The sequence below is a fragment of the Rhinatrema bivittatum genome, chromosome 4 (assembly GCF_901001135.1).
Source record: "Rhinatrema bivittatum chromosome 4, aRhiBiv1.1, whole genome shotgun sequence".
In the NCBI taxonomy this organism is placed as follows: Eukaryota; Metazoa; Chordata; class Amphibia; order Gymnophiona; family Rhinatrematidae; genus Rhinatrema; species Rhinatrema bivittatum.
The window spans coordinates 266650796-266675072 of NC_042618.1; the positions used below are offsets into that span (position 1 = coordinate 266650796).

Genomic DNA, 24277 nt, shown 5'->3' on the forward strand with positions numbered 1-24277 from the left:
CCGGCGACAGAGACTCATTGGCCAAGAGCTGCTGTGCCCAGCGGAGACCTGCCCGAAGGGAAAAATTACTACAAATCGCCGCGCGAATTCCCAATGCGGAGACTTCGAAGATCTTTTTCAGCTGCACCTCCAGCTTCCTGTCTTGCAAATCCTTAAGATCAGTACCTCCGGTGACCGCAATGGTGGTTTTCTTTGTGACCGCCGCTACTGCTGAGTCTATCTTCGGCATGCGCAGCATGTCCAGGGCGTCCTCCGGTAAGGGATAGAGTTTATCCATCGCCTTCGCCACCTTCAGCCCCAAATCCAGAGTGTCCCATTCCTTAAACAGCAAATCCAAGGCAGAAAAATGCAAAGGGAAGGCTGAAGGAGGCCCCTGGAGACCCAAAACAACAGGGTCTGTTACTCCGAGCCGGGACTCCTCCTGCGGCACCTGGATCCCTAATTCCCCCAGAATTTCCGGGATAAGAGGTCCCAGCTCCTCCTTCGGAAACAAACGGATCACCTTCGGGTCATCCCCCTCGGTAGCATGGGCCCCTCGGGAACCCAAGGCCCCTTGGTCTCCGTCCCCATCAACCCCCCTCGGGGGCTGGGACGGAAGCTCTGTATCCCTGGACGGGTCCTCCGGCTCATCCGTGTCCGTGGTCGATTCCAGCTCCCCCCTGGGAACCGAGGACCGGAGTGGTCGAGCCCTACGCTGGCCCTCCGACCTTTTCTCCACCCGAGGCCCCGAATCCGGAGTGGAGGTCTCCCATGCCCTCTTCTTGGCCCGTCTACGGGCCTTGAAGGCCTTATGCATAAGCAGAACAAACGCGGACCCAAAGGACGAGTCCGAGGCCAACCGATTAGAAAACTAACATCAGCCAGCAAAGGTAAAAAAAAAAAAAAAAAAATTACTTTTTAGTGATTGGCACATGTAATCTTTGGGAATGTGCAAGAATAGCACTTTCTCTATGCGGATCTCACAATGTACGAGATCAGCATGGAGAAAGTGGAAGCCCACGGGGCCTGCACAGAGGAGGCAGCAGAATGGGCTTCAGTGTCAGTAGCAGCAATCAGCGCCTCCCCAATAGCCATGTGGCAGCAGTGACAGTGGCAGCAAGATTACTGACATCTGGGGATGGTGGCAGTACCAGTCGGGGGACCCCTTCCAAGCAGTGTGCAGAGGTTCAAAAGCAGCAGAGTCAGCCCAAGCTGACTACCATGAATGTTGCACACTCTTACCTCTCTCTGACAGCACACTGGTGGGACATGGCTGACGCAGGGGCAGCCAGCAGCTCTATTAGACATCCCCTGAAAATAAGGCCTAGTGCATCTTTGGTAGCAAAAATTAATATAAGACAGTGTCTTATTTTCGGGGAAACAGGGTATCACCGCAGGAGAGCGGGGCTCGATCTTAAGGTAAATTTATCTTCTTGTAATTTTCCTAACACTGTGCTAGTGTATGGGATAGTGTCCGCATCTGCTACGAGACAGAGTGATACTGAGGAAGTGAGGTCAGTGCAGGGGTATATGTATCCAGGATGATGTCAGCTTGAAATCTGACTCCATCTTCCATCTGCTAGCAGAGGAGCACATAACCCACTGGTCTGAGTCCATCTGGCTACATGCTAGGAAATTACAATTTTTAATTGTCTAATTTCCAGATTTTTCTTTGATGGTGGCAATGCAAAAAAAAAAAAAAAAAAAAATTTTTTATATATATATATATATATATATATATATATATATATATATTATACACACACACACACATATATATATATATATATATATATACATACATACACACACACACATATATATTTTTTATTAACAATTCTATTCTTGTTTCCAAGAACCTTCCGCTGGATTCAACTCCAAGTTGGATAAATATTAGGGATGTGCATTCATTTTTAATGAATGTGGCATCCGCAACGAATATGTCCCTATTCGTTCGATTCGTGGGACCACAAAATGAATGGTGATCCCCCACGAATGAAACATATCATATTAGTTTCATTTGTTTGGTTCACAGTGCTTTCTTAGCAGCCTTTTGAAATAGGTCATGTGGAAGTATCCATAGCTACACCAGCCCTTTACTGTGACTCATAAGTGACCTCACAGCGCTGTCACAGAGTGGGTCAGACAGATTGGCAAGGAGACCAGAATGCCAACGTATCAGAGCAAAGCATTTTTCTAATTCTGCCAATCAATGCTCTATGATGCTGTTCCTGCTTTATTTTCTACCTTCAGCTAGTATACCACAGTGCACTTTCTTCTTGGGTTCTATCTGAGAAAGTTGTTTTTTTGTTTGAGCTCTCTCAGAGTGTCTCAAATCTTTATTCAATTGCTATTGCTGAAGAAAATAATTGTTCTTTTTTGCTGCTGTGCCTGGCAGGCAGCCAGGCTTTTTTTTTTTTTTTTACTGTGGGTTTTTTGTTTTTTTTATTGAAGTCAGACTGTCTCTCTGTCTCATCCACTGAGACAAGCTGCCAGCAGTGGCATTTTGTTGCTGATCTTACCCCCCTGGGGTAGGTTGCAGGCAGGGTTTGAGTGGTGTGGGTGGGAGATAGTGAGGTTTGCAGTGGCTGTCTGGTAGTGGGCATTCATTGTACAACAACTTCAAGCAACATCACAGTGAGTTCTGTAGGAATTTGCTGGCTTGCAGACTCACAGCAGGAGGAGTAGTCAGGCTAAGGCTTCCAGTGTTTTATCTGGAGTTTCCGTTTTTGTGCACACAGAGCAGTCTCAGTTGTAGTGTGCAGCAAGGCACTTCCCTGTGTGTTTGTGTAGTTTTCCACACTCACATATATTGGTACAGAGGTTTTCAGTAACCAATAAAGAAATAATCATTTTAATTGAAATCCCTAGTAAGCAGTGACATTAAATCCATGTCAGGAAAAGGAAGACGTGGTTGAGTGATTGGCACTAGCAGAGGAGGCACTTCAAAAGCAGTCCCCCATTAAAGTTAAAAAGGGACCTATTCCAATCTAAAATCTTTGTAGGGGCAGGCAGTTCCATCCATAAAAAAACTTAAATTTGAACATGATGCACCGCCACCACCTGTTTCTGACCCTGTTGTATGGCTCAGACTCCAAAACAAGACAAAAAAGTGAGACCCAAAAGCAGCAGTGTAGCAGCAGACTAGTTAGCACTGACGATGTAGTGCAGTAGTGTTTGCTTCTGATTCCGATGAAGAATCATCTTGTATGGGATTCCCTTCATCAGAAATGGAAGAATTAATAGCTGAAGGTGGTTTAGGAGGATTAGTTAATTCAGTCTTAGCCTCCACTTCAGTGCTGAAGAAGAGAGAGGAAACAGATGATGATGAGGAGGAGAAAGAGCAATCGGTGCAGGCACAGAATGTGACTGATGTCCCTGGCATTGCTTTTCCAATCCCAGCATCCACCCTAAGGCTATAGAGAAGGGATCACAAAAGAAATCTGTGATCTGGAACCACATTAAAGTGAGGGAGGACCCACGTTTTGTTCAGTGTAACTACTGTGCCAGGGATATTAGCAGAGGCAAGCAAGTGGGACATCTAACTAATTTTGGCATGATACATCATATGAAGAAGCAACACCCAACAGTACTGACATCTGGGGTTGGTGGCAGTACCAGTCAGGGAACCCCTTTTTCCAGGCAACATAAAGTGGTTGAAAAGGAGCAGAGTCATCCCACGCCAACAGCCCCTTCTAGCGGTCAGATGGCAGGCCAGTAGCCCCCTGCCATGCGTCTGAAGCGACAACCCACCATGGAGGAAATGGGGTGGTGTTCGGTAGCGCTATCCCAGGGAAGAAGGCAGGCAGCCTCAAAAGCCGTAAACAGGAGCATCGGGGAAATGATTGCCCTTGATGACCAGCCCCTGCAGGTAGTGGAGAATGTGGGTTTCAAGTGTTTGCTGCAGGTCTTAGCTCCAAATTACGAAGTCCCCTCCAGATCCACATTTAGCAGAAAGGTCATCCCCAGCCTGTACAACCAGTGTCGCAGTCGCATCCAAGTGCTGCTAGCTAAGGCAGAGGGGAATGTGCATTTCACCTCGATATCTGGACCGCCATGAATGCTTCACACTCTTACCTCTCCCTGACAGCACACTGGTGGGACCTGGCTGAGGCAGGGGCAGGCAGCAGCTTTATTAGTGAACAAGTATCAGGGTGCAGGTGGGCTTTACTGCACACCCACCTGATGGACGGGTGCCATACCTCAGCCAATATTCTAGCATGCATCAGACAGATGCTGGCGAGCTAGCAGCTAGACCAGAGAGATTGGGATCTTCAGGCAGGGTTCTTTGTCACAGACAATGGTGCAAACATGGTAAGCAATATCCGACGGGGACTTTCAGAACATCCAATGTTTTGCACACACTCCACGTGGTAGTGGTGAAGTCAGCTCTGGGGTTGGAGTTCAAGCACCAAGACAATGAATTCCTGCAGGAGTTAATAGACAAGTGCAGGAACATAGCAGTGTTCTTCCACTGAAGTGTGAAGGCGGGGCAGGTTCTCCGACAAAAGCAGACTGATTTGGGGATGCCTCACAAGCATCTCATTCAAGACATTGGCACCCTGTGGAATTCCACAGTGTGCCCAGTGAACGTTTATTTTCAATGACAGGGGATATCATGAGCCCTCATCGCTCAAGGCTGGCACCAGAGTTGATCGAAATGCTAGTGTTTTTGAAAATAAACATGCCTTTGCTTGGGTTTCCAGATTTTCCCTGTGAATGGTAAGATGAATAAAAGCAATTTAAAGCCTTGTAGCAGCTCCAACTGCCTCGTATGCTCCAGATAATATCATCACACGTACCTGACCTCAACCGCTGTGCCTGTCCGTCCAGCCCTTACATCACTACAAGGGCCTGACCCCAACCGCTGTGCCTGTCTGTCCAGCCCTTACGTCACTACAAGGGCCTGACCCCAACCGCTGTGCTTGTCCGTCCAGCCCTTACGTCACTACAAGGGACTGACCCCAACCGCTGAGCGTGCCCATCCAGCCCTTACGTCACTACAAGGCCGAGAGTCTGAAGTCCATCCATTTCTCGCCCCACCTTGTGCAGTATGGCAGCAGTAATCAACTGAATGACGAAGAGCTGGAACAAGTTCATCTTCCTCGTGGTGCCTTTCCGTCAATTCAGCAAGTCACCACGTCTGATCAGAGGTCGTAGTCGAAAAGGAGGTGGCGCTGGCTCCCTTTCTGCATTCTGTCTGGGGCTCGCCTATCTCTTAGTACCCGCTGACCCATGTTGAACCTCTGTTCACATGGAAACCTTCTCCACGTCGGCCTTCAAAGTTCTCATTTGTATTTCTACTATTTCCCCCCAGATTTTCAAAGACCAGCGAGAGCTCACTAGACGCCAATGGAGCCACCACTCTGCCAGTCTGTCTTGCCCCTTCTGAGAGTAAAATGTGCGGCTTTCTGAATCACGCGGGCGCTATTAGTTTCGGGGGGGGGAGGGGGGAGTTGGCCGAACAGGGGCTAACAGTGCACTCAGCCTGAGCGCACTTTTCTGCATTGGCACGGGGGATATGATAGAGGTCTTTAAGATCATGAGAGGTCTTGAACGAGTAGATGTGACTCGGTTATTTACACTTTCGAATAATAGAAGGACTAGGGGACATTCCATGAAGTTAGCAAGTAGCACATTTAGGACTAATCGGAGAAAATTATTTTTCACTCAACGCACAATAAAGCTCTGGAATTTGTTGCCAGAGGAGGTGGTTAGTGCAGTTAGTGTAGCTGGGTTCAAAAAAGGTTTGGATAAGTTCTTGGAGAAGTCCATTAATGGCTATTAATCAATTATACTTAGGGAATAGCCACTGCTATTAATTGCATCAGTAGCATGGGATCTTCTTAGTGTTTGGGTAATTGCCAGGTTCTTGTGGCCTGGTTTTGGCCTCTGTTGGAAACAGGATGCTGAGCTTGATGGTCCCTTGGTCTGACCCAGCATGGCAATTTCTTATGTTCTTATATTTTGACTATAAATGTATGATTTAACTAAATCACTGCCTACAAGCAATGTAGCAAAATCTTATTTTAAAATCTAAAACCTTAGCAGTGCTGACACTATTTTCATTAAAGTCTCTCAGCTGCATGTTCTTTTTTACTCTTGAAAGTAAAGGCAATAAAATGGCTGTTTTGTACATGTATTTTATTTATTTTTATATTTTGCCTTTCAGACACTTCATAGTGTATTACATTTAGGTACTGGAGGTATTTCCTTGTCCCCCAAAGGACTCACAGTCTAAGGGCCTCATTTATTAAGCATTTTTCCCATAAACATAGAATGGGAGTAAAGCCTTAGAAAATCAGGCCCTAAGGGGGTCATTTTTCAAATTGCGATGGGCTGTTATCACCAGTAGTAGCACCAAAAATAACACCTTTTGCAGTGGCGCTATGCATCGCAGCTGTGACCACAGCAGGCGAAAACACACCGCTGCAATGCAGCCGGTTGCATATTATTGCCCCCCTGCCTCTTTTCTGGCTACAGCTCATCATTCCGCTATATTTATAGTGGAATGATAAATCCTACAGTAAGTTTGTATCTGATGCAATGGAGGGTATTTTATGTTTAACCCCAGGCTTTCCCACCACTAGAGGTTTGTGTTGTGGTCTTTAGATAGAGAGAAGCCAGAGTGGCAGGAGGAACACAATATCTTTAAAAGGAGAGGAATGAACTGGGACTAAAGTGATCATTTCTCTGTATGAATGATGAATTCAATTAATTATTAAAGAGGTGCAAATAGTCAGTAGCTGCTCACAAATAGTGGAGTGCCCCATGGATGTGTTGTGGGACCACTACTTTTTAATATATTTATAAATGACCTGGACATGGGAAAAAACAGTGAGGTGATTAAATTTGCCGATGACACAAAATTATTCAGAGTTGTTAACTCACAAGAGGATTGTAAGAAATTGCAAGAGGACCTTGCAAAACTGGGAGACTGGGCATGTAAATGGCAAATGAAATTTCACGTGGATAAGTGCAAAGTGATGCACTTAGAAAAGAGTAACCCAAATTTCCGAGCGATAGCAGGCTGAATTAGCCATGCTGTCTGGAGGAGCGTCGTGACCGGATCAAAAGAGTACAGAGTTTTGAACTCTGTGCGGGAGCGAGGTGAGGTTCCCGCGCGATTGCCGATTTACCTCAATCTCTTTTTTTCCGCGAGCAGGACTGCATGTGGGGTTTTTCTCTTCACTCGTCTCTTCAATTTTTTCGTGTTTTTTCAAATTTTTCTCCCATCTCTATTGGTAGCAATGGCTCCGAAGCCATCAGGCTTCCCGCATTGGCAGTATTTAATACTGCCAATGCGGGAAAATAACTAATGGACATAATTATTGTTATATTTGTTTGGGCCCGGAGCATGACCCAGCCTCATGCCAAGACTGTGGTCGGATGTCGCCCCGGGCCCAAAGACAGCGCGCTGAAAAAATAGCGCACCTACATTCACCTCACTCTTCGCCAAGCCCGGCGAAGAAACTCAAGAGAACACCAGCGCAAAGATCCACGTCACTGGAGGGCGCTTCAGCCAGGTCGGTACCACCACCACCAGGGCCAAGGAAGGAGGTCGAGGCTCGACTCCTTCAGGGAAGAAGTCCAGTCATGCGCCACTCAGGTCACAGGGCTCTGTACCCGCTCGTTCCCGCTCCTCGACGCCGAAGCATTCGGAGCATGGAAAATCAAGGCGGCCGAAGCATGGCGTATCAACACACAGCGCATCGGATAGTGCATCTGGAAGAGCCGTATCTCTATCTGGGTCATCTCATCATGAGGTTTGCAAATGAAAACATTCCAGACATCACCAACATGGTGATGCACAACATGCAAAACACCATGACCCACCTACGGCTCCACCATCTGCCTCTACCCAGGCTCCACTACGAAGCCAACACCATATCAAGCAAAAGGCAAAAACAAAAACAATGGAAGTAGCGGTTGTGCTCCGATGTTTAGCAGTGAATAAAAACGTTAATACTTATTAAAAGGATGTCTAAATCGTCAGTGAGTCTTGCCTGTATCACATAGTTATATCAAAAGATACCACTTCCATTGCTTTGTCGGCAACCATTATGAATTGTTGATATGAGACTGCCGTCCCGATTAATTGATATACAAGACAGCGTCGCATACTAAGATTATTTTTTAAGAATGAACCTCACTTATAGTTAGTTGTTTTTTTAATATATTGTCTTCACAATCATACCCAATTTTGTTCAATACATCATGCCAATAACATTTTGAATTAATTTAAGTTCATGTAATCGACATACTGTATATGAAGGTTTTACCATTGGACACATACTTTTCACATATTTTTCAGAATCATACCCGACATAATTTTGAATTCCATACCGAAGGCACTGACTGCACTAAAGGTACTAAGGTAATTCACCGCTGGTTATCCGCATGTCAGAAAGAGACACGAGTAGCAGCAGGATTTATCCTTTTGAGTAGTTTTCATTCATTTTTTACCATAATTTTAGTGATTGCGCTTTATATTTTATTGCATTTTCATATTTTACATTTTTTTTTTACATTTTTTTTTATTTGTTATCATTGTGTATTAATTCTATTTATATTTTATTTTTTTTAATTTTCATCTTGTTTTTTTATCACCCCTTTTTAATATTTTTTATTATAGTTTTATATATGTTATTTCCCCACATGTGTTAGAGTGTACATGTTTCATTTAACACCTTGTTGTTTGTTTTAGAATCTTCATTAATACTCTATGATGCTCTCACATTGATGTGTATCACATGAAAAGAAACTATTGGTACAGGTACTTTCTATTGCAACCTCAGTTTTTCCTCACTGATGTTTGTTTCTTGGTGAATCCACGCCCACTGGTCTATAACACACATATACACAAAAGATTGTACATTACTGCTATAAGTTCATTCGCTTTTCTAGAGTGCCCATGTACAGATATCCATATATCACGTTCTAATTTGATATATGTTAGGTATTTTCTACACATTGTTATAAGAGGCGCACCCAACTAAGTGGTTTTGACTGCATTTTTAATTTAGTATTATTTTCTTTAAGTTTGTGTCACATTTTATATATACTGACATATATCTATGTCCATTCGTTCTATGTATATGTGTGTTTTTTCATTTTAATTTTTATATGTAATTTAATTAATATTGTTCTTATAGTAGCCCTTGAGGCAGCTCCTGGGTGAGCGAAACTCGGCCAGAGTTGGGCAAGTTCCAATAAAGAATCCCTTGATACACCGATCACCACCTTTTGTTCTGCTTTCCAGCATTATTGATCGGCTTCCGCTTTGCTTTTTGGATCATTCAACTGAACACCACAGCACATATTACAAAATACAAAATGCTTGAGAAAAAGGTAAACGTTTTGTGCACATATGCTGTGCTCTGGTAGTTGTTTCTCACTCTGTCTTTTGGCTAAGACCAAACGCAAGGTTCGAGCTATGATCAAAAGAAAGTCCCTTCTTGGCATTTTGGAAGAAACTGAGAATCTGTACAATAGAGGGGGGAGGGGGGAAAGAGGGTCCTTATTGCCCTGCCACTTGGCCACAATGGAGATATGATGTTATGTTCATGGCCATAGTAGGAAAATTAAACCTCCTGCTCGAAAGAAACAAGAATCTTTCCCCCATCTGTTAGCCGGTTCTACGATATGGCACGGTCTCATCTACTATACATAAAAAAAGATGCAGTAATATATCTTTATCTTCACCAATTTTAATATCAAATCACAATAAATCAAATTCACATAAAAAAATGAAATATAATTAGAACAGAATTCAAATAAATTGAAATAATCATAAAAATTCATCTATTTTTGTTGTGTGGTTTGTTTTTTTTTTAGTCTGTGTACACTTATGTGGTTTTGAATTGTTTTCCCAATTTGATTTATTGTGTACTGATATTAAAACTGATAAAGATATGTTACTGCATTTTTTTTTATGTATAGTTAGTATTGCTAGATGCAATTTATGACCCACTGATGCCTTTTCAGTGAAACTCTCATATTTTGGCATTTTAGGAGAACCTATCACAGGGCTCTTTGCAACAAAACACAGATTCAGTGAGTCCTTGAGCTAAATAATTTACAAAATGTAAGCTGTACATACTTCAACTGTCCTGAAGCAGCCTTCTCATTCCCCTATGGGGGCATATACTTCGCACTGAATTAAGCAAGTAAGAAATGCTTTAAATAAATAATATCCCAGGCAAAGGGAAACAAAGCAACTTCTCCAAGGAGGCAACAAGTGTCTGTGAGAGAAGCACTATTTCCCCTTCCATTCTTCTAATCACTAGGCCACCAGCTCAGCTCCCACTTCTTGGCTGGTGACACTAGAATACAAGCTGCTGAGCTAGTTTCCAGTCTGTAACTTTGACTAGGCAGGACAGGGGTCAAAGGGTTTCCTACCCAAGATTACCTTGGGACTAAATTAATCCTGTGGAAGGAGCGTGTATGTGTGTGAGAGACTGAGAGCTGGTGTGTGTGAAAAAGGGACTGTGTATATGTGAGGGTGCTTGTTTGCGAGAGAGGGAGCCTGTGTGAGGGCCCTTCCACTCTCTCTCTCTACTCCCAGTGTATGACCCCTCTCTCAGTACTACCCATCACACAGGCTCCCTCTGTCCCTCTCTCTCTCTCTCACACTCACTCACACACACACACACACACACACACACACTCCCTCTCTCCCTCATACAAGCTTCCCCTTCTGTCTCGCACACAAACACCGCCTCAGGCAGGCTCCCTTTCTCTTGCACAAACAACCACACCAGCTCTCTCTCATGCATTCACCCTCACCCAGGCTACTATGTGTCTGTCTCACACCCCTACACATTGGCTCCCTCTCTCACTCACCCCCCCCCCCTTTCACATAGGCTCCCACACTCTCTCGCACACATACACATCCCCTCATACAGAGCCCTCTCTCTTGCATACACACCCACACAAGCTCCCTTTCTCTCTCACACATACATCCACACACAGGCTACCTATATCTCTTTCTCACGTACCCCTTCACACATATACACTCCTTCACAATCTCCTCATGTAGGCTCCCTCTCTCTGAAACCCACACTCAAGCAGCCACCCCGCTCTCTTATCTCCCATGTTCTCTCTCTCATCCTCCCCCCCCCCCCACACACACACACACACACACACTCTCTCTCTCACTGGAGCCTTTATATTCGCTGCCAGTGGAGCACACTCTGTTCGCGGCATATGGGGGCCTTCCATTTTCGCCATGAATGGCGCATCCGGGCCTTCATCTTCGCTGTGAGTGGAACGCGTCCCGCGGCACACGAGGGCATTAGTCTTCGCGCACTCCGTTCGCTGCATGCAGACGTCTCCTCTGCTATTGTCTGTGCAGAAAATGGCAATTCTGCTCGGGGGGGGAATTCTGCGCAAATTCTGCGCTCTGCAGTAGTGCAAAATTCCCCCAGGACTAATATTAACAGGAAAAATACCAGTAAGGAGACAATGATTGTAGGATTCAGGCACCTATGAAATGACGACTGCTGTTTAATGTTTCATCAAGCCTCTTTGCACATGAAGACAGATCACTCCCTGCTGACAACACTGATATTCAGCACAAAAGTTATGTTTTTAGTATACTGTTTGAGCTATTTTTGGAAGGGCATGTAACCAAATGAAGAAAAGAAATAGAAGGAGTAGCAGTTATTAGATTTGGAGGACATATGAAGCCTTCTTGTGATGTATTTAGTCAGCCTTAAGTGTACCAGTTCTGCGGAACACTTTTACACACTGCTATGATTAGGCTATAGAAGTCCCAAGAGCCAGGGCACCTAAAATTTGGCATCTAGTGCCCAAAATTCAGAAAAGCAAAAAATGAACAAAAAAAAAACTAAATAGATAAAGGAGAAAAAATACTAGCAAAATAGCAACAAAAAAGTGCAAGGAAAATTCATTTTTTCAGAAGTTTGAGAATGAAATTGGAATCTGATTTTGACTTGCAGTGGCGTACCTAAATTATTTGGGCACCGGGGTGGATACTTCCTTCAGCACCCCTTCCCCTGTTTCATGTCTCCATCCCTCCTCCACCCCCCCCCCCCCCCAAATGATCTCCAGTTCCCCTCTCTCTCACAGGCTCCCTCTCTCTTGCACAGACTTTCACACACCCCTGTACATGGGCTCCCTCTCTCACACACAAGCACCCTCACTCCCATACACACACACACACACACACACACACATATTTCGTAACCCGATCCCCATCAGAAGCACAGCAGCAGTTTCCTCCTTTAGCCCCCGCAACAGACTGGGATGCTTCATTTTTCTTGAGGCAGCACGGGGGCTGGTGCAGCTCTACTGCCTGTATCTGTAGTGGGGAGGGTGGGGGGTAGCACTGTGGCTCCTCATCCTGCTTCAAGCCACGACTGCATGACCTTTCCTTTTTCCTGCCTGCGCGGATCCACCACTTCCTCTTCCGGGCCACAGGGGGTGGGAAGAAGAAAAGGCTATGCAGTTGCTGGATCCAGACCCATGGAACTCCATGCGACCACCCAGTGCTCCCACCGCTCGTGGCCCTGAGGCCTCCCTCTTCTTCTAGCGTGAGCGGGATGGGCTCTGCTCGCCGCTGCCGACCTCCTGGCTGTCACCCAAGGCGGAACACAGCCCTGCATCCCCCATTAGTACGTCACTGTTGACTTGTGATACTGGCATTTTGAATGTAGATTGTCAGATCTTAGTAATGTGCTCAGTATTAACAAGTAAAACTGCTATTGCTGGTACTGAAGAGGTCCTGCAGTGTCCTAATATGGATGCATCTTCCTTTTAGTTTCAAGCAGGCCGATACAGTAAAGATGCGGAAGAAAGAGTGCGGTAGTGCCGGGCGCACCCTCGTTTGCTGCACGCACAGTCCGGATCACATACCGCTCGATACAGTATTTAAATGGCATGCAAATGCAAGCCGCGTCCAAAGCACAATCCATTTTACTGTATAGAGCGCTATACAGCGCCTATACAGTATCCTGGGTGCGCTGGTACCTGTCATTTCAAATGACATTTGAAATGATAGGTACCAGGAAGTGGATACAGGAGAAGGGCTGGTGCAGTTTGTTTTGTTGTCCTGTGCAAATTATTGCTTCACTGCCTGACCCCCTCACCCCCGAGACAAGACCTTTAGAGGAGCCAGGATCGGGCAAACTTTCCCCCAGCCCCTGCTCACCTGCCCTGGCCGCGTCCATGGGTGCCAGTCTCCCGTGCGGGCGCACTGACAGCTACGGAGCAGCCTCAGTCCTCTCTCCCCTCCTCCCAGGGGCAGCTGGCGGCGAGAGCGGCTTCAGCAGCCCGGGGCGGATCGGGCGTTCCCCATGCGAGGCGGCTTCCAGCAGTCCTCGCCGGCGAAGGTGCATGAGCGCACCTCAGACATCCAGCCGGGCACTCAGGTCACGGTGTGCGTTCATGCACCTTCGCTGGCAGGGGCTGCTGGAAGCTGCCTCGCATGGGGAGCGCCCGATCCGCCCCGGGCTGCTGAAGCCTCACAGGAAAGTTTGTCCGTGAAATTTCGTCTCTCTCTGCTGGGGCTTGCCCGACGCTCCACACTAACCTTAGGGTAAGAGTAGGCGGTAAATTAGCAGGTTAAACACGCGGGAAAACTGCAGGTTAAAAAGGAGATAATCGGGGCGCACGTTACTGTATCGGAGGGAATAGCTAATCCGATTGTTTACATATTATATACATGCCACGGGCAGAAAGGGTTCCCGTTGATTTCAAGAAGCGGAAAAGATGGGTTAAAAGGGATAGTGAATCGCGGGTTGGACTTACACGGCCAAATTGTGGGTACAAAGTGGGTTAGAAGCAGGGTAACCGCGGCCGTGCTTTACTGTATCGGCCTGTTTGTTAGGTATCGATCATAGTCAGGGGTGGAAATATGTTTAGGAAACTTATGTGCCAGCTAAAAATGTTTTTTTATCTTACAATAGTATGCAAGATTCAGTTACCCATCCATTTGGTTCCTTCAACTTGTGCATACTACCAATCTTCATACACAGTGTTCCATTATCATATAAGCCAATTTCAAGGCCTTCCCTTCAGAGCATTTAAAATAAATGAAACCAAAACTCAATATAAAGAAAAAGCTCTGCTTGCACTTTGGCATGCTTTGTCAATGCTGCTTGTGCTGAGACTCTGGATATCTGTATCTGCTATGGAGTATCCACTGTTGGGAGTGTTACACTTTCTTGCTTGGAACTAACTGTGCATTTTTTTCCTTCTGATTTTCTTTGAAAATGCAATTTAGACTTCCTCTTGAAACCATATCAACATGGTTCAGACAGAGGCTGAAGGAAGCAGTTTATAAAAATCAACCAATATGCACACATCGGATGACAGAAGACTTAGCCAAGTAGTTCCCCTAAGTCAGAGCTTTCCAAACTTTTCATGTTGGTGACACACTTTTTAGACAAACATAATTTCACGACACGGTAATTCAGTCTACTAGTAAACCAGAGGTTAAAGGTTAAACGAACGAAACATATTTCGACAATTTATGTATGTTTCCTTAAATATATACATAAATAAAATGTTTCACGACACAACCTATCTCATGAAAACCTTAAATTTATATTAAAAATATATATTCCAAGATTCATGTTATTGTTATAATTTATGAGAAACAATAATAAAACAAATTGTCTGTCCCCCACACACTCATCTCTCTCCTCCCCCCAGCACATGTCTGGCCCCCACACACTCATATCTCTCCCCCTCAAGCACATGTCTGTCCCCCCAGCACGTTTGCCCCCCACTCACTCATCTCTCTCCCCCCAGCACATGTCTGGCCCCCACACTCATGTACCTCGTCTTTTTGATTGTTGCCAGTTAAGTGCTTCACTCCCTTCCATGATCACCAGACACTGCTGCTTGCAGTCAGTACTCCTCATGGCCAGGCCTCATCGGCAGCAGCAGCCAATGCAAGGATGGCTGGGCTCGTTCCACCCACCAAGCCCCCCAAAAAACCGCGATTGACAGCAAAAATCACCCAATAATAAGCAACCCATAAACTGAAAAAAAAAAAGTGAATCTCTAGAATAAAAAAAAAACCAAACTCGCATCAGAGTTGACCGGGCTTGCGCGACACACCTGCACACTGCAGGCGACACACTAACGTGTCCCGACACACAGTTTGGAAAGCTCTGCCCTAAGTGCTCTATCTTCCCTGCAAAAAAGCACAGGTATACAAAGGGATATGTTGCGTATGTGGACTCTTGAGCCGAGACGAGGTTGATACCGCCACCAAGGGAAGGTCCCTAGTGGTCCTAGTCATCAGGAGGTGGTGCAGGCAGAGAAGACCCAACTGGAGGTTCACCTTTACCAGCCCACATTCCCTGCAGGTTGAGCCCTTGCATGCCAGGGTCCTGCTGGTGCGGGTCTCTCACATCGAGGAGTCCAAGGAGAACACAGCATGGCGTCGGGCAGGCAAGGCTGAGGCAGGTGGCAGACAGACGAAACCAGAAACAGGCCAGAGGTCTGGACAGACAGACAGCAGGCAGGCAGGACGAAGAGACAAGCTGGAAGTCAGGCGTAGACAAAGTACCAGGCAGAAGTCCAAAACCGGGGAGTCAGTACGAGAGCAGGAGCACAGGAACAGGAGACTGGACCGGAACAACGCAGACGGCGCACTCAATATCTGAGAAGGACCCATTGCTGAAGCAAAGTGCTGGACTCAGGGATGGATATATATACCCGCCCTGGTTGACGTCATCTTCATGGGCCGCAGGAAACTTTCCTGCCACGGCCCTTTAAATTAAGCATGCCTAGGGGAGAGAGTGCAGATGCCGGGACGGCAGCGCGCCACACCATGAGGGCAGGCCACATCGGCAGCAGTCCACAACAGGGGAGAGCCGAACTTGGGAACCTTCCAGTGGAGGTAAGGGAACCTGACCGGATCCTAACAGGATATCAGCAAATCCTCTGTATTTCAGCACAAGAAGGCTGTTAAAAAGCAAGATGGCAAATGGTCAATGTCTCTCCAGTAAACCCTTGCTCTGACTAACTCCTGTGCTATTAACATGCTTTCCTGACAGCAGGTAGAAAATCTATGTCACAATCTAAGCTCTAAGCTTCAACAGTCCCCTGTTGGGAAGCAACAAAATAAATATTTTAGGATCAAAATTACTCTTTTTTTTTTTTTTTTTTAAATTCAGCATCATAAAGGATCTTGCAATGGAGAGTGTTGGGAACAAATATTCAAAAATCACAAAAGAGAATTTGTTATATATTCATAATCATTATAAATACCCAATCTCAAATCTCACAATATATTAAATACATAAATAAATCCATGAATACTACTGTGTTTACAAAATACACAAAATCTGCATATTATTCACACTTTTAAAAATATATGTCCAAATGTACATCATACAATACCATGCATATCACAATCATACATTACATATATTATAAAAAAAATTTCAATAGATATGCACAACTTACACATTTTTTTTATAATAGGTATTCACGACTATTTTTTCAATGAATTCCCCACAAAAAATCCTGACATTGGGGTCCCCATATGTTTCACCAAAATATGGCTTCCTCCGAAATCGGAGCAGCCTTGGAGGGAACTTTCCTTCCACCCCCTCGCACCTTGCCCTCCCTTCCCCTACCTAACCCCCCCCCCCTCCCGGCCCTATCTAAACCCCCCCTACCTGTGTTTTAAAAGTTACGCCTGCTTCCGTACACGCCAGTGGGCTGCTGGCGCGCGATTCCCCGGCCCGGAACCCGTTTCGGAGGCCTCGGCCACGCCCCTGAAACGCCCCCGGGCTGGCGACACGCCCCCTGGAACGCCCCAAATGTCGCGTCAGCCCCGACACGTCCCCCTAGCGAAGTGCCGCCGAGCCTATGCAAAATAGGCTCGGCACGTGCAGGGGAGTTTTAAAAGGGTTAGGCGCATAACTTATGCGCCTAACCCTTTTAAAATCCGGCCCTATACTTTTAAATCTCTATCGAACCAATCACCACTCTCGTTTGCAATATCTGCTTGAGCCAATTACTATACCATAATATATTCATAGAAATGCCATCCATTCTATTGGAGAAATTAATTACCTGATAATTTCTTTTTCCTTAGTGTAGACAGATGGACTCAGGACCAATGGGTATAATGTGCTCCTGATAGCAGTTGGAGATGGAGTCAGATTTCAATCTGACATCTGCACTACATAAGCCCGTGCAGGAAGCTCTGCTCTTCAGTATTCTCCTCGAAAAGCAATAGTGGATATGTGTGTGTTTGGATAACTTAATTAACTTGAACTAGTTGACGTGAATTGTAGCTGGAGACCGCCAGTGTCGTCAACCGAGAAGCGCCGACACCCAGTAACTATGGGTGTCTTAACTAGGGGTAAGTCTGGCTTACCTGTACTTGTCTTGCTCTTGGGGATTGTCACCTGAGGTTTCCGTATGTTGAGGCAGCCAGGGCGGGATACCAAGTCCATCTGTCTACACTAAGAAAAACAAAATTATCAGGTAAATAATTTCTCCATTTCCTAGCATGTAGCAGATGGACTCAGGACCAATGGGATGTATAAAAGCTACTCCCGAACCGGGTGGGAGGCTGCCCGTGGCCTGTTTAGTACTGCCCTTGCGAATGCTGTGTCCTCCCTGGCCTGAACATCCAAGCAGTAGAACCTCAAGAAGGTGTGAATGGAAGACCATGTCGCTGCCCAACAGATCTTGGCGGGTGACAGCATCTTGGTTTCTGCCCAGGACACTGCCTGGGCCCTTGTGGAATGGGCTTTGACTTGTAGAGGTGGAGGCTTGCCTGCCTCTATGGAGGCCGCCTTGATTACTTCTTTGATCCAGCAGGCTATGGTTGCCTGCGAGGCTTCTTCCTCTTGTTTCTTTCCACTGTGAAGGACGAATAGGTGGTCCATCTTTCGTATGGATCCCGATCTTTCCAGGTAGCGGACTAGGAGTCTGCCGATGTTAAGATGGCGTAGGCGAGTGAGTCCTCAGAGTCCTTATGCTCGTCTGGAGATGGCAGCGAGATGGTTTGGTTTAGATGGAAATGAGAAACCACCTTTGGAAGGAAGGAGGGGACAGGGCGTAGCTGTATGAATCCCGGTGTGAGTCTGAGGAACAGTTCCCGACAGGATAGTGCTTGAAGTTTGGAGATCCGACGGGCTGAACATATTGCCACTAGGAATGCAGTCTTCAAGGTCAGGAGCCTTAGGGACAGACTGCGTGTAGGTTTGAAGGAAGTTCCCGCTAGGAAGTCTAGTACTACATTGAGATTCCATAGGGATACTGGCCACTTTAGTGGTGGTCGGATTTGCTTGACCCCTCTCAGGAAGCGGGAGATGTCTGGATGGGAAGATAGACTGATGCCGTCCACGATGGCTCTGAAACAGGCCAGCGCGGCCAGTTGAACCTTGATAGAGTTGAGGGACAGCCCAGTATTTCGTTGGTGCCTGGGCACCGGTGTTATAGCCTTGAAGGCGAGCAATTTGGTCAGTGTGGTTTCCACTGCTGTCCTCTTGGAGGGTGAGTGGCAAGGAGATTTCACAAATTTGTCTGGAGGGATGCTGTGGAAGTCCAGAAAGTATCCCTCTCGAATGATGGTTAGGACCCACTTGTCCGACGTTATCTCGACCTATCTTTGGTAGAATAGGGCAAGCCTGCCCCCTATGACTTCTTCCTGTGGATGGGTCTGTTGATTCTCATTGTGGGGTGCGGCTGGGGCCTGGACCTGAGCCGGCTCCCCTCTTGTTGTGTTTGTTCAAAAAGGACTGGCCCCTGCCTGCAGGGCGAGGTGCTTGGAATGTATTCTTATACGGTCTGAAACGCTGTGATCCTCTGCCCTTGTATGTTCGGGGAGAGGGGTGTTGGCTTCTTTTGTTCTTGTCCTCCTGTAATCGAGGTACTGGAGATTTGCCCCATTTGTCGGCTAACTTCTCCAGTTCGCTTCCGAACAGGAGGGATCCTTTAAAGGGCAATCTCGTGAGTTTCATCTTGGAAGTCGGATCGCCTGACCAGCTTCGGAGCCAGAGTTCCCTTCTGGCTACCACAATGGATAAGACGCCCCTGGCTGAGGTGCGCACCAGGTCAAAAGTCGCATCTGTGAGAAAGGATATTGCTGGTTCTAATGTTTTGACGGGTGTGGTGGTGTTCCTGGCCAGAGACAAGCATGCGCGTGTCACCAAGGCACAGCAGGCAGCGATCTGCCGTGACATAGTTGCTGCATCAAAACTGTCTTGGGCATCCTTGAGTGCCGCTCCTCTTTCGACTGGAATGGTGATGCGCTTTGTGACGGCGCAGACCATAGTGTCCACTTTCAGAAATGCCAGGAGTTCTTTGGCTGAGGGTTCCAGTGGATATAGGGCTTCTAGGGCCCATCCCCCCTTGAAACTGGTTCCAGGTCGATCAGTTGTTGTACGGCTTGCAATAATTGGAAATGACGTGAGGCCTGACGGAGCCCGACCCGAAGAGGGTTCGTCTTTGGCTCCGCTTTGGGATGGCCAGCTCCTTCAAGCTCAGGGTCATGAGGTCTGGTAGCTCATCTTTGGAGAAGAAATGCATCATGGTTCAGTATGGTTCCGTTCCTGGAGGGATGTCTCCTTCCTCCAGGGAGTCTTTGTCTTCCTCCGAGGTATCCGTGTCCCCTAAGGTTAGGCTCTTGTCTGGGGGAGGCACGTCTCTGGGAGGCCGAGAAGGGCCTGGAAGGTTTGGGTCCTCTGGTGGAGGCTGTGGCTGTGTCACCGGTGGCTCCGATTGTGCCTGGACGAAGGTTTGTAGACCTTTAAAGAATTCCCCCCAGGAAAAGGTTCCCTGGTCTATATTGAACCCAGCAGCATTCCCCGAGGGCCCTGTCTGGAGGGACAAGCTGGGGATAGAGAGGTCCGGGGTACTATCGGTGGATCCGGATTCCTGTACTGGCTGGAGGGGACCTTGCCCTGGTTCTCCCAGAGCCGTCTCGCACTGTAGGCACAGGGCAATAGCCTCTTCATGCTGCGCAGCTCTTATGTGGCAGGCTGGGCAGAGGGCTTGTGCTTTGGCTTTCTTGGCCGGTGGTGCCATGGTTTGTGCACGTAGGGGCATCAAAAACCGGTCTGTGCATTTATATGCACGCGCTGGAAGGCTTAGATATGTGCTCCAGGTGCGTAGAGGGTGTGCGTGCAAGCTGAGAAGGTATGCGTGCTTACGAAGATGCTCGCACCATGGGTGCACAGCGGCGCCGGGTGCTCGCGCCGCTGTGCACCCGGCGCCGCTGTGCGCATAAGTATGCTATGCGCCCGGCTCGCCGCTGTGCGCATGGTTCAGTTAGGCGGACAGTACGGCGATCAAGAGGGGGAAATGGAGCTGGCGACCACATGAGCAAAATGGCGCACCCCCCCCCCGGAGGGTCTCCACGTGGGAGGACCCTCGAGCCGGATCGGGGTCTAGCCCTGACTGGGCTGATCAACCCGATGGGACAGACGCTGACTGGCGATCTGTACAGGGAAGCTTACCTCTGAGGGATCTCAGAAATCACCTCAGGAATTCTCGACTGGGGGAAGGACCCCTAGGTATCACCACAGGAGAGCGGGGCTCGTCTGTAGAGGTAAGATTATTTCTTGTTTGGAATTTCTAACGCTGTGCACGCGTGTGTATAGTCCCGAACTGCTAAGGAGAAGGAGAAATACTGAAGAGCAGAGCTTCCTGCACAGGTATAAGTAGTGCTGACTCAGATTGAAATCTGACTCCATCTCCAACTGCTATCAGGAGCACACTATACCCATTGTTCCTGAGTCCATCTGCTACAGGCTAGGAAATTCACTGTTTAATTTCTTTGGTATCCCACTCAAAAATTGTTCTCTCTTATTAAGAGTATGTGAGATATCACCTCCACAAAAATTCACACCTTGATTAACTACAAAAAAAGTTTACATTCTCTTCAATATGTACTGCCTCAATCCAATATTCTACGAATGGAGCTTGGACTTTTTTTGATACATATGCATGACAAATGTTCTTTTATAGGACTACCAACTAATTTCTTGGTTTGTCCAATATAAAATTAAATTACATGGGCAATTAAGAGCATACACAACTTGTGCTGATTTACAGTCAAAATATCCTTGCTTAATAAGGGATGATCAAAGCTAGTAATAATCAAAACATGCTTACATATCGAACATGAACCACACACACAAATTGGCTCTGCACTTGTACGTCTCAATGTTTTAACTCCCTTTAGAAAAAAAAAAACCAACAACCGATCCCAATGAATTTGTTTTTCTGCAAATTTTTGGGCTCCTCAAAAATTAACTCCTGCTCCAGGGCAGGTGTTATTTTTTAGGGTAAAAATGTATGCATCAGGCGCACCTTTTTTTTTTTCATCGGGGGAAATGGCTAATAGCCTCATCAACATGAATTTACAGGTGATGAATGTTATTAGCTATACACTTGGTTGGACACGTTTTGGACGCGCTAACCCCCGTTTTGCATAGGGGGATTATGGACGCTCATCCAATTGTGTGTTGAGCTGTGGGCTGCTGCTTTTCTGTACATCCTCCGATTTAAAATTCTAGCAATATTAAGTCAGAGGAGCAACAACAAAAAAAAAATATCTGCCTGCTGGTTGGGGGGGGGGGGGCCAAAACGGCCGTTCAATTTCGCCGGCGTCCATTTTCCGAACCCATGGCTGTCAGTGGGTTCAAAAACCAACGCCGGTAAAATTGAGCGCCTGTTGTCGGACCTGCTGAAAGCCACCTCTTCCGCTAATAAGGAGGCGCTAGGGGTGCACTATTATCGCCTCCTTAGGAGCACCCCGTCTCATTTAAATACAAAACCAGGCACCCAGTCGCGCGTCAGGAAAGCGGGTGCTCAACTTGGAGCGCAGGCTCTCCTGCACGTTTTATTGAATCGGCCTATTGGAGAGGTGGATTTTAGTAGCAGATCCCAGGGAAGACGAGCTTTCTCCGAACATTGGGGGGGGTGTATTGTGTTAATAGAATAAGGGCGGGGAAGAGTACTTAACCTGCAAAGCAAAATGTCCTGCAAACAGCTCCGGGGAATAACAATCCTGAACTTGTAAATACAGAGATGCTACTCTCCGTCCATAGGATCCTCCCTTGCTTTCGGAGGAAATAAAAACGCAAACTCAAATTCTTCGGAGGCCCAGCTCCAACCTCGCCAAACTACGCCAACCTATCAGCACACAAGGAACAACAGCAACACTAAGCAGCGATATGAAAGTGTAAACAATTCCTCCTCCAATCATCTTTAATTTGTTCAAGCAGTGTAAATTGCTAAAATACATATATATATAAGCCCCACCCACTATTCAGAAAAAGAAAAACAAATCTCTAAAGCGCTTTACAGAACTCGAAGACAAAAGTCTACCAAATTCACGCTCGAAGTTGGACTCTAGGGCGGTCACTCTATTACATTACTGTACTGCAATACGTGAACACAATCCCCACCGAATTTCCAGTACACTTTCAGCTTACCGTACTCAGCTGTGCCCCCATTACGAACACTGCGCGTAGCCGTCCAGAGAAATCAGAATCTAAATTCAGGTCAGCCGAATCTGGGTACGCTTGAGCTTTCCACCTTCCCCTACACAGCGCGTCACAGCGCCCGTCACATTGATTGACAAGTCGTGGACCTCCCCAAGCTTTGCTGCGCGAGCTTCTGGCCTGCTCTGCTCTCTTTCTTCCGGTTTTTTGGTTTGTTTTTTTTAATTTACCCTGTTTGTAGGGGGAGGGGAAAGCCCGTTTGCTGCAGCCCGGTCTGTTAGACGACTGCAAGGTGCAAAGAAGAAAGAAGTTCGGGCTTTGCCATAGCATGGCTTCAACATAAGAAGCGTACTCTTTTGGTCCTTGTTGGCGGGTTTATGGTATTTTTCTTGCTGTGAACGGACACTTATTGTACTTCGTCTTGTTTGCACAGTGCGGCATGGTACTGCAGCCGATTTGTTTTGTAACTGCTGCAGTAACTTGCTTTTGTTTTAGTTGCTAGGGTTTTTGGTTTTGTTTCTAAAATGTATTTTGGCCTGATAATCTCCTTATTGCATCGGGTGTTAGCCTAGCGGTTCCAAAACGCGCCTTAAGCAGTGTGCTCGGCTCAGTGCACGATCGGCCTGAATAGGAGACACCATTTTCTCCCGCAATGGCACAATTATACACGCACAACATATACGGCCTGGAGTGTATATTGGGTGTCCAGACTTTTTTTTTACTGGAATCTGCTTTCTGTGGTTCTTTCTACTTACTTTCAGGCCGAGTCAATTAAGTCGGCGGGAGAGCCGGTGCTCCGAGGCAAGCGCTCACTCTCCAGATGCGCGCCCAGGCACGTGATTCTTTATTCAAATTAGGGCCCACTCTAATAAGGAAGCATCCCTAGCGCCTCCTTATTGGTGGAAGCCTCGGTTGTTGAACCCGCTGACAGCCACGGGTTTGGAAAATGGGCGCTGGCAAAGTTGAGCGTCCATTTTCCAGGCCGTGGGCAGATTTTTTTTTTGGTGCCTCCGATGTGGCTTGGCCACACATTTTTACTTTCTGGATTGTGAGTGACTAACTAATAGGCTCATCAACATGCATTTGCATGTGATGAGTGCTATTAGTTTCAGGGGGGTTGGCTGTGCATTTTCCATGCGCTATTACTCCTTACAGTCAGGCCAATACAGTAAAACCCGCGGGAGAGCTGGCGCCCTGACGCACTCACAGGCCACTCTCCTGTGCATGCGATTTATGTTGAATCAATTTTATTAACTTTTCACAGAATACACTTAGAAAACCGTCTGGGAGCGGGTGGGTTCTGCGTCCGCTCCCAGCATCACTGAAAACAACATGTGCGATAACAGGGTAAACAGTACACCCTCCCCCCCACCCCCTCCAGCCCTCACCCCACCCCCCCCAAGCTCCTCTGTTCGTCCCCGAAGAAATCTTGCAAGAAAAAGTCCAAGTAGTCCATAAAGCCAAGCCAGCCACAATAGCTTCGATAGGCAAAGACTGTAAAGGTCCAGTCGGGAGGTCATCCCCTCATCACGCGGTAAGGATTCTGCTTCTAGCGCGATGAGGAAGAGCGTGTAGATAGGGTTCCCAAATGTCCATAAACCGGGCCCGCACCCGAGGTGACCCATGGGAAGAATAAGATTCCATATGCATCATAGTATAGAGGAGATTTCTCCACACCCAAAAGGAGGGTGGATCCACCTCCCGCCATTGCAATAAGATAACCCTCTTCCCCACCACCCCGGCCTTTTGAATGAAGAGGCGAGTGCCCTGGTCCCGAATCCGCAGCGCCGGGATATACCCAAAAAGCAGCCAAGTAGGGGCAATGGGAATGGAGACCCCCAAAAGTT

General features: G+C 46.9%; 1 protein-coding gene across 1 annotated transcript in view; it reads right to left on the bottom strand.

Moving 5' to 3' along the window:
- The window catches only part of PPFIBP1 (PPFIA binding protein 1), a 1178807-nt gene extending 1156237 nt beyond the window's left edge, over positions 1-22570 (bottom strand). The window contains exon 1 of the mRNA XM_029597487.1: positions 22422-22570. The gene's annotated coding sequence lies outside the window, so the exon portion shown is untranslated. The remainder of the gene's footprint in view (positions 1-22421) is intronic.
- Positions 22571-24277: the final 1707 nt, after the last annotated feature.